This window comes from Euleptes europaea, chromosome 3 (genome assembly GCF_029931775.1).
Source record: "Euleptes europaea isolate rEulEur1 chromosome 3, rEulEur1.hap1, whole genome shotgun sequence".
In the NCBI taxonomy this organism is placed as follows: Eukaryota; Metazoa; Chordata; class Lepidosauria; order Squamata; family Sphaerodactylidae; genus Euleptes; species Euleptes europaea.
The window spans coordinates 4928698-4940815 of NC_079314.1; the positions used below are offsets into that span (position 1 = coordinate 4928698).

General features: G+C 46.7%; 1 protein-coding gene across 1 annotated transcript in view; it reads right to left on the reverse strand.

Moving 5' to 3' along the window:
• The window catches only part of BICRA (BRD4 interacting chromatin remodeling complex associated protein), a 148925-nt gene that overhangs the window by 44952 nt on the left and 91855 nt on the right, over positions 1 to 12118 (reverse strand). The gene's annotated exons all lie outside the window — the stretch shown is intronic.

Sequence of the window (12118 nt, forward strand, 5' to 3'; positions counted from 1 at the left end):
GGCACATAATACACCAGTGAATTGCCTCTGCCCACACCCAACCTGCACCACACGACAGACACATTCACCCATTCACAATGGGCTCCGACTCACACCCCAAGCACCCTCAGAGGACCACCATACCCTGGAAGAGACCACGGGGCACGAATGGAGAATTCTCTCCGGTTGCCTTGGCCCTTCTTGGGTGTTCTGAGCAGAAAAAGGAATGGCAGCAGCACTGGGTAGCAGGCCCTCCCTGCTCAGCGAATGCCCAGATTTGCCACACTCCAGATCAGGCCACACATGCAAAAATTAAGTGTAAACATCAGCAAGAGAAATATGGTGAATCAAACAACTGCTCAAGAGGTGCTGGGAGGGTTGCCATCTCCGTGTTGGGGAAAGCAGTGTTGGGGGGGGGGGAACCACAGCAGGGCATAATGCTATACAGTCCTCAGTCCAAAGCAGCCATTTTCTCCAAGGCAACTGACAGCTGTCATCTGGAGATGGGTTGGAATTCTGGGAGATCTAAAAGCCTCACCTGGAGGTTGGCAACCTTTGAGGCTAGATGTGGGGCTCACTTGGATTTTCCCCAGGTTTGCAAAGGAAGCTCAAGAAGATAACACGTGTAACCAAAAAGGCTTGGTGCTATGACATACAAGACGAATCCAACTCCTCTTGATTCTACTGTAAGGGCCCCCTTCCGCTGTATGTATCAGAGATCCGAAAAATGAAGAAACTTCCATTCATATTGGCCATTGCCATCTTTGCTCACAGACACAGCGAGGAGATAAGAAAGGAAACCCCCCTTCCACGTGAGTCCAATCCCCTTCTTGTATGCAGAAATACACCTAGAATGCTTAAGGCCATAGATAGGCATGGTGTTACTTTACCAAATGGTTGCACTGCCATTCCAGACGTGCCTCTCGGGTCTCCCCATGAAAGCCCCATCATCCCCATTCTATGTAGAGTTTTCTGAAAAGTATGTAACAGGCTCATCCAAGTTTGCTTTTCATAGCTAAAATCCTTGTAGCTTACCACAAGTACAAGGAGGCAGATATCCAAAAAATGCAGCATAGCAAACATGATCTCCAGACTGCGTGGTGACCACATGGTAGTTCCCCAATGGAAACGGCTGTAAACACATAACAGCATTGCTGGGACAACTCTGAATTCAAACAACGCTGGCTGGATGCAAGCCAGGAATCCAACAAAAAACAAATCCCTAAGTTCCAGCAGAGCTTAAAGACAGATTTTTTACTCGGTGAGAGTGCAAGAGAAACAAACAAACAAAAAAGATCAAGTATGCTCTGAAACACACTTCTATTGTATGCTTAATTACTGGTCCATAAAGTACTGATCTACCCCATATACAGAGGAAGGAGGAATTGCTCAGCCATTGCAATGACCCTTTGGGGTAGCAAGATCTCAGGCTCCCCCAGCAGAAAAAAGGAATCAGCATAGTCGGTGCAACTTCTCCCTAGCTTGAGCTTATGCTACTAAAGCTTGGTTTTATAGTTCTGTGGAAAAGATGTCCATGGAGCTACAAGCCCAGTTTTTTTAAAAAGTCAAGTGCGAATCAAGTACAAGAAATACATTGGGCTGTCTGTGGAGATGCATGCATCAGTGCTATAAGTACATTCCAGAAGGAACATCTACATTTCATTGACAGCTCTGGGCCTTGGAGCATTTGCATAAGTTGAAATCAGACTGGCATGCTTATTTAGTAGCATAATTAAAGGTCAGTTCACACCTTATGTCAGAGACATTATCCCAAGCGCTCACGTATTTACTGTAGTTATAATCAGTTTAAAATTGACAAGGGAGACGTACATCTGTTAACTTCAGAACGCATCCCACCAGGCCGCGGCCAACTGTGGTTCTCTGGCATGCATTCCCCCCTCAGGAGGTGCGTTTTATGGTGTTCGCTGGAAGACACCAATGTGTATGTCTGCCATGTAAATATTAAAAATCAGTCCCCATATCATGACACTGGTGCAGAAACTTCCTTCTCTCCTCAGATTCATAAATGCTCAGTTTGACTAAAAGTTCTGTGTCATTCAAAAGCTTACTCCCACTGCCATCATTACTAGCTGATCCACATAAATTGTATTGAATCACTGAATCATAGCGTTGGAAGGGACAACCAGGGTCATCTAGTCCAACCCCATGAACAATGCAGGAAATTCACAACTACCTCCCCCACACACACACCAGTGACCCTACTACATGAGCAGAAGATGGCCGATGCCCTCCCACTCCCATGAACTGCCTAAGGTCATTGCTGACAGACTGTCAGGAGCAGGCCATGAAGACAGTTCATGGTTGTGCTCCCAGGTGTTGTTTTGCAGTTCTCTCCAAGGCCAGTCCGTGCCCTGTTTTTAGACTTCATAGAGTCCTACACAGATTCCTTTAGTGTGGGAATTGCCAAGTACTCCTTCCTGCCTCTGGGAGGGGGGTTGCCTGGGTTACTGGTTATCTCCTTTTACTTTTCCATATATGCCATGTGTCTTGCCTTAGCCCCTTACCAGTGTCATTCTGAATATGGCTTCTGTAACCTGTCAAGTCTAATCAATAAAATTGCTTTCGTGGACTTGCCGTCTGCTGGAATCTGTTTATGGGTTTGCCGCAGGGCTAGAGCTTACACAGATGTTCATCTAGCCTCTGCTTAAAAACCTCCAGGGAAGGAGAGCTTACCACCTCTCAAGGAAGCCTGTTCCACTGAGGACCCGCTCTAACTGTTAGGAAATTCTTCCTAATGTCTAGATGGAAACTCTTTTGATTTAATTTCAACCCGTTGGTTCTGGTCCAACCTCCTGGGGCAACAGAAAACAACTCGGCACCACATGACAGCCCTTCAAGTACTTGAAGATGATTATTATATCCCCTTTCAGTCTTCTCCTTTTCAGGCTACACATACCCAGCTCCTTCAACCTTTCCTCATAGGACTTGGTCTCCAGACCCCTCACCATCTTTGTTGCCCTCCTCTGGACATGTTCCAGCTTGTCTACATCTTTCTTAAATTGCGGTGCCCAAAACTGAACACAGTACTCTAGGCTAGGTCTAACCAGAACAGAGTAAAGCGATACCATCACTTTGCATGATCTGGACACTAAACGTCTGTTGATACAGCCCAAGATAGCATTTGCCTTTTTAGCTACCGCATCACACTGCTGATTCATGTTCAGTACTAAGACCCCAAGATTCTTTTCGCATACACTATTGCTGAGACATCCTATAATGATGCATTTGATTTTTCCTACCTAAATGTAGAACTTTACATTATCTCTGTTGAAATGCATTTTATTGGTTTTAGCCCAATTCTCCAGTCTGTCAAGATAATCCTATATCCTGGCTCTGTCTTCTACCATATTTGCTACCCCTCCCAATTTAGTATCATCTGCAAATTTAATAAGCATTCCCTCTATTCCTTCATCCAAATCATTTATAAAGATATTGAACAACACAGGGCCCAGGACAGATCCCTGAGGCTAGTAACTCCTCTCCAAGTGGATGAGGAACCATTAACAAGCACTCTTTGGGTGCGATTTGCCTACCAGTTACAGATCCGCCTAACAGTAACAGGATCTAAATCACATTTTCCCAATTTATCAACAAGAACATTATGGGGAACCTTATCAAAATCCTTACTGAAATCTAGATAAACTATGTCTACAGCATTCCCCTGATCCAGAAAGGTAGTAACTTTCTCAAAAAAAGTTGTACTGATTCTCCACTTTGTGTTCCTTATCCTGTAGGACTAACATGGCTACTGCCCTGACCTGGATGGCCTAGGCTACCCTGATCTCGTCAGAGCTCGGAAGCTAAGAAGGGCTGGATGGATGGGAGACCACCAAGGAAGTCCAGGGTTGCCTAGAAAACCCCGGGGAGGAGGGGTCACCATAAGTCAGCTGCAATGGCACTTTACGCGCATACACCCCATTGCTACTAAAATGCCTTGACTCTTTCACATGCAGCATATTTTCTAAAATCTGGCTGTTCAATGCAGACAGTTAGAAATGAGGTTCTTGACAATGGTTCTCAAATCTCACTGCAAAATTTTGTTTTGCAGATTTGTAAGAAACCAAACAGTAAGCCCGCACACATGTACAAACAATAAAGGCATTCTATTTCTATTGCACTTCCTGTCAACCATCTACTGTTATGCTACAAAGAACATGTTGGAAAAGATTAAAAAACAACAACCATGTATTGTGACTGAGAAATGCAGCAGAGAGCAGGCTCCCCCCACCCCCTACAAATCTCTGGCGAATGAGTGACATTATCAGGAGGCCATTTCATAGTTGGAGGAGAAAAGAAATCCCTCTAAATTCTGTAGCTTGAGTTTTCAGTAGAATGCCAAGGTCAAGGAGTCTACAGGCCATCCCTGAAGGGGTATTAATTTTCCTGCTTCTGAAAAGATCTATTTGCAACAACAAAAATCCATAAAAATGACAGCCTGATAAGATGCGTTCATTCATTAGCTGATCAAAAGGCGTGGAGAGAAACGTCCACTCAGTTAATCAGCTGATCCCAACTCCTTTTCTGCCTCTGGCTGCTGCAGAAAGAAATGTATGAGGGTTTTTCTCAAAGGACCACAGATTTTCTCACCGCATCTTTCCCACCTTCAGATAACTGACCCTAGCCTTTTCCCCATCTTGTATCTGCAGAAGGGGGCTGGGGGGTGTTATCCTTGCAACTGTACTATGCTTCAGAAGTGCTTTAAGTCCCAGTGACATTTCACAGGGCATGGGGCTGTTCTCATCCTTCTACTAGCATGAGGGTTGTGGAAGAAGAAGGAAGACCATCTGCAGACCTTCTAAATTGTTCCAAATACCTCTGAAACTCAGAATAAAATCAAAGAACAGATACCTGCCAGTGCTCCACAATGGAGAAGAAGCAGGCTCATGGTGACCAACATTTTTTTGATTGGTACCAATCTCTGGTGTTACTAATGGTGAAAGGACAAGATCGCCCAAGCCCTAAGAGTACCAGGAGAGCACCAGCAAATCATGTATGCTTATGCAACTACTTACAATAGACAAAGAGTTCTCACATGGGTCAAAATCTAGGTACCAAAGACAGCACTGAGGATTTCTTTACATACAAAAACAAGTTGCACTTACCTGTAACTGTTGTTCATTGAGTGGTCCTCTGTGCAGGCACACATGGGATCTGCACATGTGCAGGTCAGCTATGGAGAACTTTAGTGTGGAAAGCTTCTAGAAGGGACGACTCCCCCTCCCCTGTTTTCCGCCCAGCAACAGCTCTTCAGACCAGAACCAACCATCTAGAGTGGTTCCCAACCTTTTTTTGACCAGGGACCACTAGGACTGTTTTGTTCGGTTCAGGGACGCCAAGGTTCAAAATTAAAATTCCAAGAATTCAAAAATAAACTTTAATCATAACTGTTAAACATTAAACTTAGAATAATATTTGAATATATTTTTATAATAGAGAACTTTTAATTGAAAATATTAATTTATTATGGGTTTATAACTTTGTTTTGCGGACCTTAATTTAATTCTCGCGGACCCCTGGGGGTCCGCGGACCCCCGGTTGGGAACCAGTGATCTAGACATTAGGAACAATTTTCTAACAGTTAGAGCGGTTCCTCAGTGGAACAGGCTTCCTTGGGAGGTGGTAAGTGCTCCTTCCCTGGAGGTTTTTAATCAAGGGCTAGATGGCCATCCGTCAGCAATGCTGATTCTATGACCTTAGGCAGTTCATGAGAGGGAGGGCACCATGGCCATCTTCTGGAAATGGAGTAGGGGTTGCTGGGTGTGTGTGAGGTAGTTGTGAAATTCCTGCATTGTGCAGAGGGTTGGACTAGCTGACCCTGGTGGTCCCTTTCAACTCTATGATTCTATGAACCTGGGACCTTCTGCATGCCAAGCAGATGCTCTGCCACTGAGCCCCAGCCCCTCCCCTGTTGCCCTGTCTGTATTTTCCCTATCGTCCGCAATACTAGCGGGATGGGGGAAAACGCATAAACCAGACGGCCTCCCCAATCTATTTGGAAGGCATCTCCGACAGAATGGGGATCTGACACAGCTCTTGAGCAAAAGAGCTCGCACTTTGCGTTGTCCCGGTTGGCGAACAAGTCTATAACCGGAAAACCCCACCGGGCAGACAGGCTGCAGGTAATATCAACCAATCGACCACTTGTGTTGCGTGGAATGTCTCTGCCGAGTGAGTCTGTGATGGTGTTGGAGACTCCTGCGATATGGATGGCTGACAGAGACATCTTGTGTTCGATGGCCCAGGGCCAAATAAGGACGGCTTCTCCGCAGAGTTCCTTAGGACCCATTCCTCCTTGTTTGGCTATATAATACTTTGCCACGGTGTTGTCTGTGGCTATGAGTATGTGTTTTTTTGAAGGAAATCTGCAAAAGATACAAAGGCGTATCTTACAGCCCTCAACTCCAGTAAATTGATGTGCAGGTTGGATTCTGTGGGGGACCATCTCCCCTTGGCCGCAAAGTCTCTACACTGAATCCCCCCAGCCCCTACAGAAGCATCAGTGAAAACTTGGCAATCATGTGTAGGTACACCAAAGGAAATGTCTTGTAACAAATTACTCTCCTGTTGCCACCATTCCAGGGAGTGAAGGATCGACCATGGGATAGACAGGCGTTTCCATTGGTGATCAACGTTAATCCTGAACACTGATAAAAACCACAACTGTAAGGGGCACATCTTTAATCTGGCATGGGGGACCATGGCTGTTGTTGAGGCCATGAGACCCAGCAACTTTTGTATCTTAACCACTTTCTGGAATGTTACCCTGCGAAAGGAATCAATTAGATTTTGTATAGACCTGATTCTCTGGAGTGGGGGAAAGAGCATACCCACTTGTGAGTCAAATATGGTACCAATAAACTCTATCCTTTCAGTAGGTGTGAGTTTAGATTTTTCGAAGTTGACCACCAGGCCCCAATCCTCCAGTAGAGCAACTGTGATCTGGACACTACGTGAGAGGGCCTCTGACGATGACTCCATGAGGAGCCAATCATCCAAATAAGGAAAGACCTTTATGTCTTGAGTAGCCAGGTGACCTTGAATAAAAGCCCTCCTGGTCCTTATGCTGATCCACTTTGGCTATAGCTCCTTTCAGGAGTAGTTTAGAAGCCTCTAATATTAACTCAGGCGGACTAGGCGCTACGTAGGCGCAATCCTGCGGAAGTAGGGCTGATTGAAAGTACTCACAATATAAACCAATGGGGATTTTTTGCGAAACTCCTGTGGGGGCATTTTTGGGGGTAGAGGTCCCAAATTTTCAGGGTAGCTTTCAGGGATTCTCTTTGCATGAACCCCAAAGTTTGGCGAAGATTGGGCCAGGAGGTCTGGTGTTATTGGCTCTGGAGAAGTTGCCCCTCCTCCATAGACAAGCATTAGCCGATTAGTGAATCAACAGAGAATCTGACTCTTACCTTCCGGCTTGTGCATGGAGGCAGGAGGGGGCGACCTCTTCCCATAACTTCGGACCCCCCAACCTAATCTTCACCAAACTTGGGGGTTCTTGCAAGGAGAGTCCCTACAAGCTACTCAGCAAGTTTGGGGGTTCTACCTCAAAAAAATGCCCCCCCCCGGAGCTTCACAAAGGAGAACTCGAAAAAGCCAAAAAATTACCTGTTTTTTTCAGGAACTGCCAATTCGGCATTGGCTTTCCCCCCAGGTTTTGGAATTTGGTAAATCCGAACCCGAAATTTACCGAAATGGCTTTTTTCTGTTTGGGTTTATCGATATGCACAGCCCTAGCTGGAAGGATGTTGATGTGGATGGAGTCTTCTATCAGAGGGGGAAAGTAGATGGCACAGCCACTGGGCGATCTGCTCGTGGACTTGTCTCCCCGATGCGATGCTGCATGAGGGGACGTAGACCTCTGCTGCCTAGGAGACCGCTCCCTAGATGGTGCGTGTTGTCTGGGAGAGTGGTGTTTCTCCATCAGTTCCGCGCTGGTTGCCGTTTCCAAAGACAGTCCTGTCTTGGGAGACTGTGAATGGTGACAATCCTTCAGTTCCGATTCCTTAGGTACCTAGGGCATTCAGCATCAGGGAGACTATCCTCTGGAGCTGCAGTCAGTACCGAGCGACTTTGTTGGCACCGTTGATGTGGACGCGGACTTCTTCTTTGAGGTTCTGGAGGAAGAAGTAGAAATCGTCCTTTTCCCTCTTGACCTACTTGATTCAAGGGGAGATCTTGATGGTCTCAAACCCTTTTCGTATAAAAAAGCCTTGAGTCTGGCCTCCCGGCCCTGCTTAGCCCGAGGTGTGAATCGGCTACAGGCCCTACAGGATCCAGTAATGTGATTTTCACCTAGGCAGTAAAGGCACTCCTTATGATCGTTTTTCTGAGACATCTTCATACCACAGGAGGCACAGTTTTTAAATAAAGCCATGATCAACTCACAAACACTGAAAACAGGCAGGAGTCTACCACAATGCTAACAGAAGCTCACCACACGCTCTCTCTCCACGGCGGCAAAGAGACAACTGAGGGATGGCCGACTCCCCTCCCCCTTGTCATGTGACTGTTTTGGTGGGAAGAGCTGTTGCTGGGCAGAAAACCGGCGAGGAGGGAGGGGGAGTCATCCCTTCTAGAAGCTTTCTACACAAAGTTTCTCCGCGGCTGACCTGCGCATGTGCAGATCCCATGTGGTACTGCACAGAGGCCACGAAGATGTACTAGCAGATAGCTGTTCAACTTCTCTGTGACTCTCTCTCTGACTCCTCACCTTATCTTTGTATCTCCTTTGAGAAATTTTGGGCTAATCTGTAAGGAGTGTTTAGGTGTGGTGGCTCTCTCCCTCTTTATGGCATTTTATAATGCACTGCCTTTTTGTGTTTTGCTGAGTCATGTGTCTTCCAAACATACTCTGGGTCCTTACCTCAGTATAGAAGAGCCCTGCTGGATCAGATCAGTGATCCATCTAGAGAAAGTTCTTAGCACGCTAGCAGCGCAGAGACTTGAATTAGATGTCAAAGTCACTTTGCCCAATCCTCCTACACTGAGGAAAGGACCCAGGGTATTTTTGGAAGATACATAACACAGCAACCAGCATGGTGCAGTGGTTAACCATAGTGGACGCTAATCTGGAGAACTGGGTTCGATTCCCCGCTCCTCCACATGAGGGCTGGACTCTAATCTGGTGAACCAGGTTCTATTCCCCACTCTTCCACTTGAAGCCTGCTGGGTAACCTTGGGCCAGTCACAGTTCGCTCAGATTTCTCTCAGCCTCACCTACCTCGCAAGGTGCCTGTTATGGGAGTGGAAGAGAAGGAGATTGTAAGCTGCTTTGAGTCTCTTTAAACGTAGAGAAAAGCGGGGTATAGAAACCAACTCTTCTTCAACCACAAAAAGGCAGCATATTATAAAAGTAATAAACAAGGAGAGGGCCACATTACCTAAACAGTCCTTACAGATTAGCCCAGAATTTCTCAAATGGGATACAAAAACAAGGGAGGAGTCAGTGAGAGTCAAAGAGAAGCTGAACAGGTAAGCATGGTGTATTAGTGGCAAGGACGGAAAGTTCACAAGGGCTGAACTGTTGGGTGCTGCTGTGCTTGAGGAAATTTTTTAATGCTATCAGATGTAACAAAAGACAACTTTTCATCAGATCATTCAGATCAGAATGCCAGAGCAGAGATCAAGAGGGGCGAGTGTAATTAGAGCCAGTGTGATGTAGTGGCCACAGCAGTCATGCTCAGTGGCGTGGTCAGGAGCGGCTCTTCTGAGCACATGCTGTACCTGCCTTGTGTTTCAGGAAGTAGGGAAGGCCCTTGCCTGGTGAGCCTTGTGGTTGGCAGGTGGTCTCCACCTTGAAATGGCCCTCACTGGAGGAATAGGCCAGTAAGCTGCAAGCCTCTCCAAGCTGTCTCATGGCAGGGATGGGTGTAAATGTGGTTGTTTTGGTTGATGGTAACTGCCAGTGCGGCTCTCTGCAAACTGCAGAACGTGTGCTGCTGGGTTGGGGAGGCAGACGAGGATCTGGGAGGCCCAGGTTGAGAGCCAGTGGGGTATAGTGGTTAAGAGCGGTGGACTCTCATCTGGAGAACCGGGTTTGATTCCCCCCTCCTCCACATGAAGCCTGCTGGGTGACCTTGGGCTAGCCTCAGTTCTCTCTGAACTCACTCAGTCCCATCTACCTCACAAGATGTTTGTTGTGAGGAGGGGAAGGGGAGGCGATTGTAAGCCGCTTTGAGACTCCTTAAAGGTAGAGAAAAAGCGGGGTATAAAAACCAACTCTTCTTCTTCCCACTCTGCCATGGAAGCTTGCTGGGTGACCTTGGATCAGTGACTCACATTCTCAGCCTAACCTACCTCACAGGATAAAAATGGAGAAGGGGAAAATTTTGTAAGCCACTTTGGGGCCTCATTGGGGAGAAATGTGGGGTATGAGCAAAATAAATAACTAAAATAAACTGTTGCATCCTGAAAGTGCTTGCAGGGCAACCATGGAAGACAGACTATGTGGTGTAGTGAATACTAGATTTGGTCTGTGGAGAACTGGGTTCAAATCTTCGCTCAGCCATGAAGCTTACTGGGTAGCCCTTTTACTGGGTAAAATCAGCTTAAATTTGGTAAAATCAGTTTAAACTGTCTCATAGGGATGTCACATAGATCAGGACATCCCATATATGCAACCGTGAGCTCCTCAGACAAAGAACAGGATTAAAGTGTGGGAGATCATAAGATCCTCCTGCTGTTCATGTAAGCGAGCTGTGAGGGAAGGCATCCAATCCCTGGGAAATTCTCTCCCCCACAATGATGGCAGGAACCATTTCTCTTCCCCCTCCCTCCCAAGCCTCCCAGAGAAAATAATATTGCCTTAGCCTTTTAACACAAGCCCGTTTCTTCCAGTTCTGGGTATGTCCAATGCCTGAGGAGGAGGGAAATACCTTGGAGTGTGTGTGTGTGTGTGTGGGATCTTTCCTGACTCCAATAGCCTATTAGTGAGACGTTAGAGCCGAAAAGCCAAACATTTCTTAACCTGCTGTGACTCCAAGGTTCAGACGCTTTAATGCTAATCTGGCTCAAGAAACCCATGATTCTCCGCTTTCACAGAATGAAGTAATTTGCAAGTGGACGCCACAAGGGGGCATGAAACGAAGTGTCCAGAATGAGGGGCTTCAGAGGAAGCACAAAGAATTGGAGACATTCTTCCTGAAATCCGGCTTTTCCCATAAATCAGAACAAAAGTAGTAAGTTAGCTTTGTGATTTTAAATTGGTGGCAAGCACTGCAACGTGTCAGAAACTGAATGAATGGGCACATCTCTCCCAAAGAAAAGAAGAAGATTAAAGAGAATCATTACAATAGCTTTCAAATATTTAATATGATGTCAGAAAGGAGAGAGAAAACACTTGCTCATCATATTCACGGAGGAAGGTATTAGACTACCAGAAGGCCCTCCAGAGGGAAAGCTGGAATTAAGCTCCCTAAAAGCCCTTCAGGCCACCTAGGCAGGTCGCAGAAGAATCTCTTTTTCTTGGAGTAAGAGAGGCTACACCATGAAAAGAGGATGCCACAGGGACCTGTCTATTCAGGAGCCAGGGCAGAGAGGGATATGGTAGACTCTATGATCTATGATGCAGAGTCATTCTTGCCTGCCTCTCCAGAACTGCACCACCTCATGAGACTGGTTTCCAAACTTTTTAAACTCAGGCTCTAGACCAGGGGCGTTGAACTCAATTATTACGAGGACAGGATATGACATAAGTGTCACTTGGTCGGGCTGGGCCATGCCTCGCCAGCCCAGATCGAGGGTGGGGGGCTGCCTTGGCTGGCAACCCTGCAGGGTGCTTGCCAGCCCAGATCAAGAGTGAGGGAGTGGCTGCCTTGGCAGGCAGCCCTGCAGGAGGCTTCCCTGCCCAGATCGAGAGGGGTGGTGGTGGTGGCTGCCATGGCTGGCTCGAGGGCTGGATAAGAGCTCTCAAGGGGGTGGATCCAGCCCACGGGCCTTATGATTGACACCCCTGCTCTAGACTTATTTTTGCCTTGCGTGCTGATCATCTGTTCTACTAGAGCACAACGTGCAGAGATCCTAGCTCACAACTGCATGAGTGCAACCTGCTGTTTAATAATAATAATAAACTTTTATTTATATCCCAACACTGCTGGGCTCAGGGCGGCTAACATCA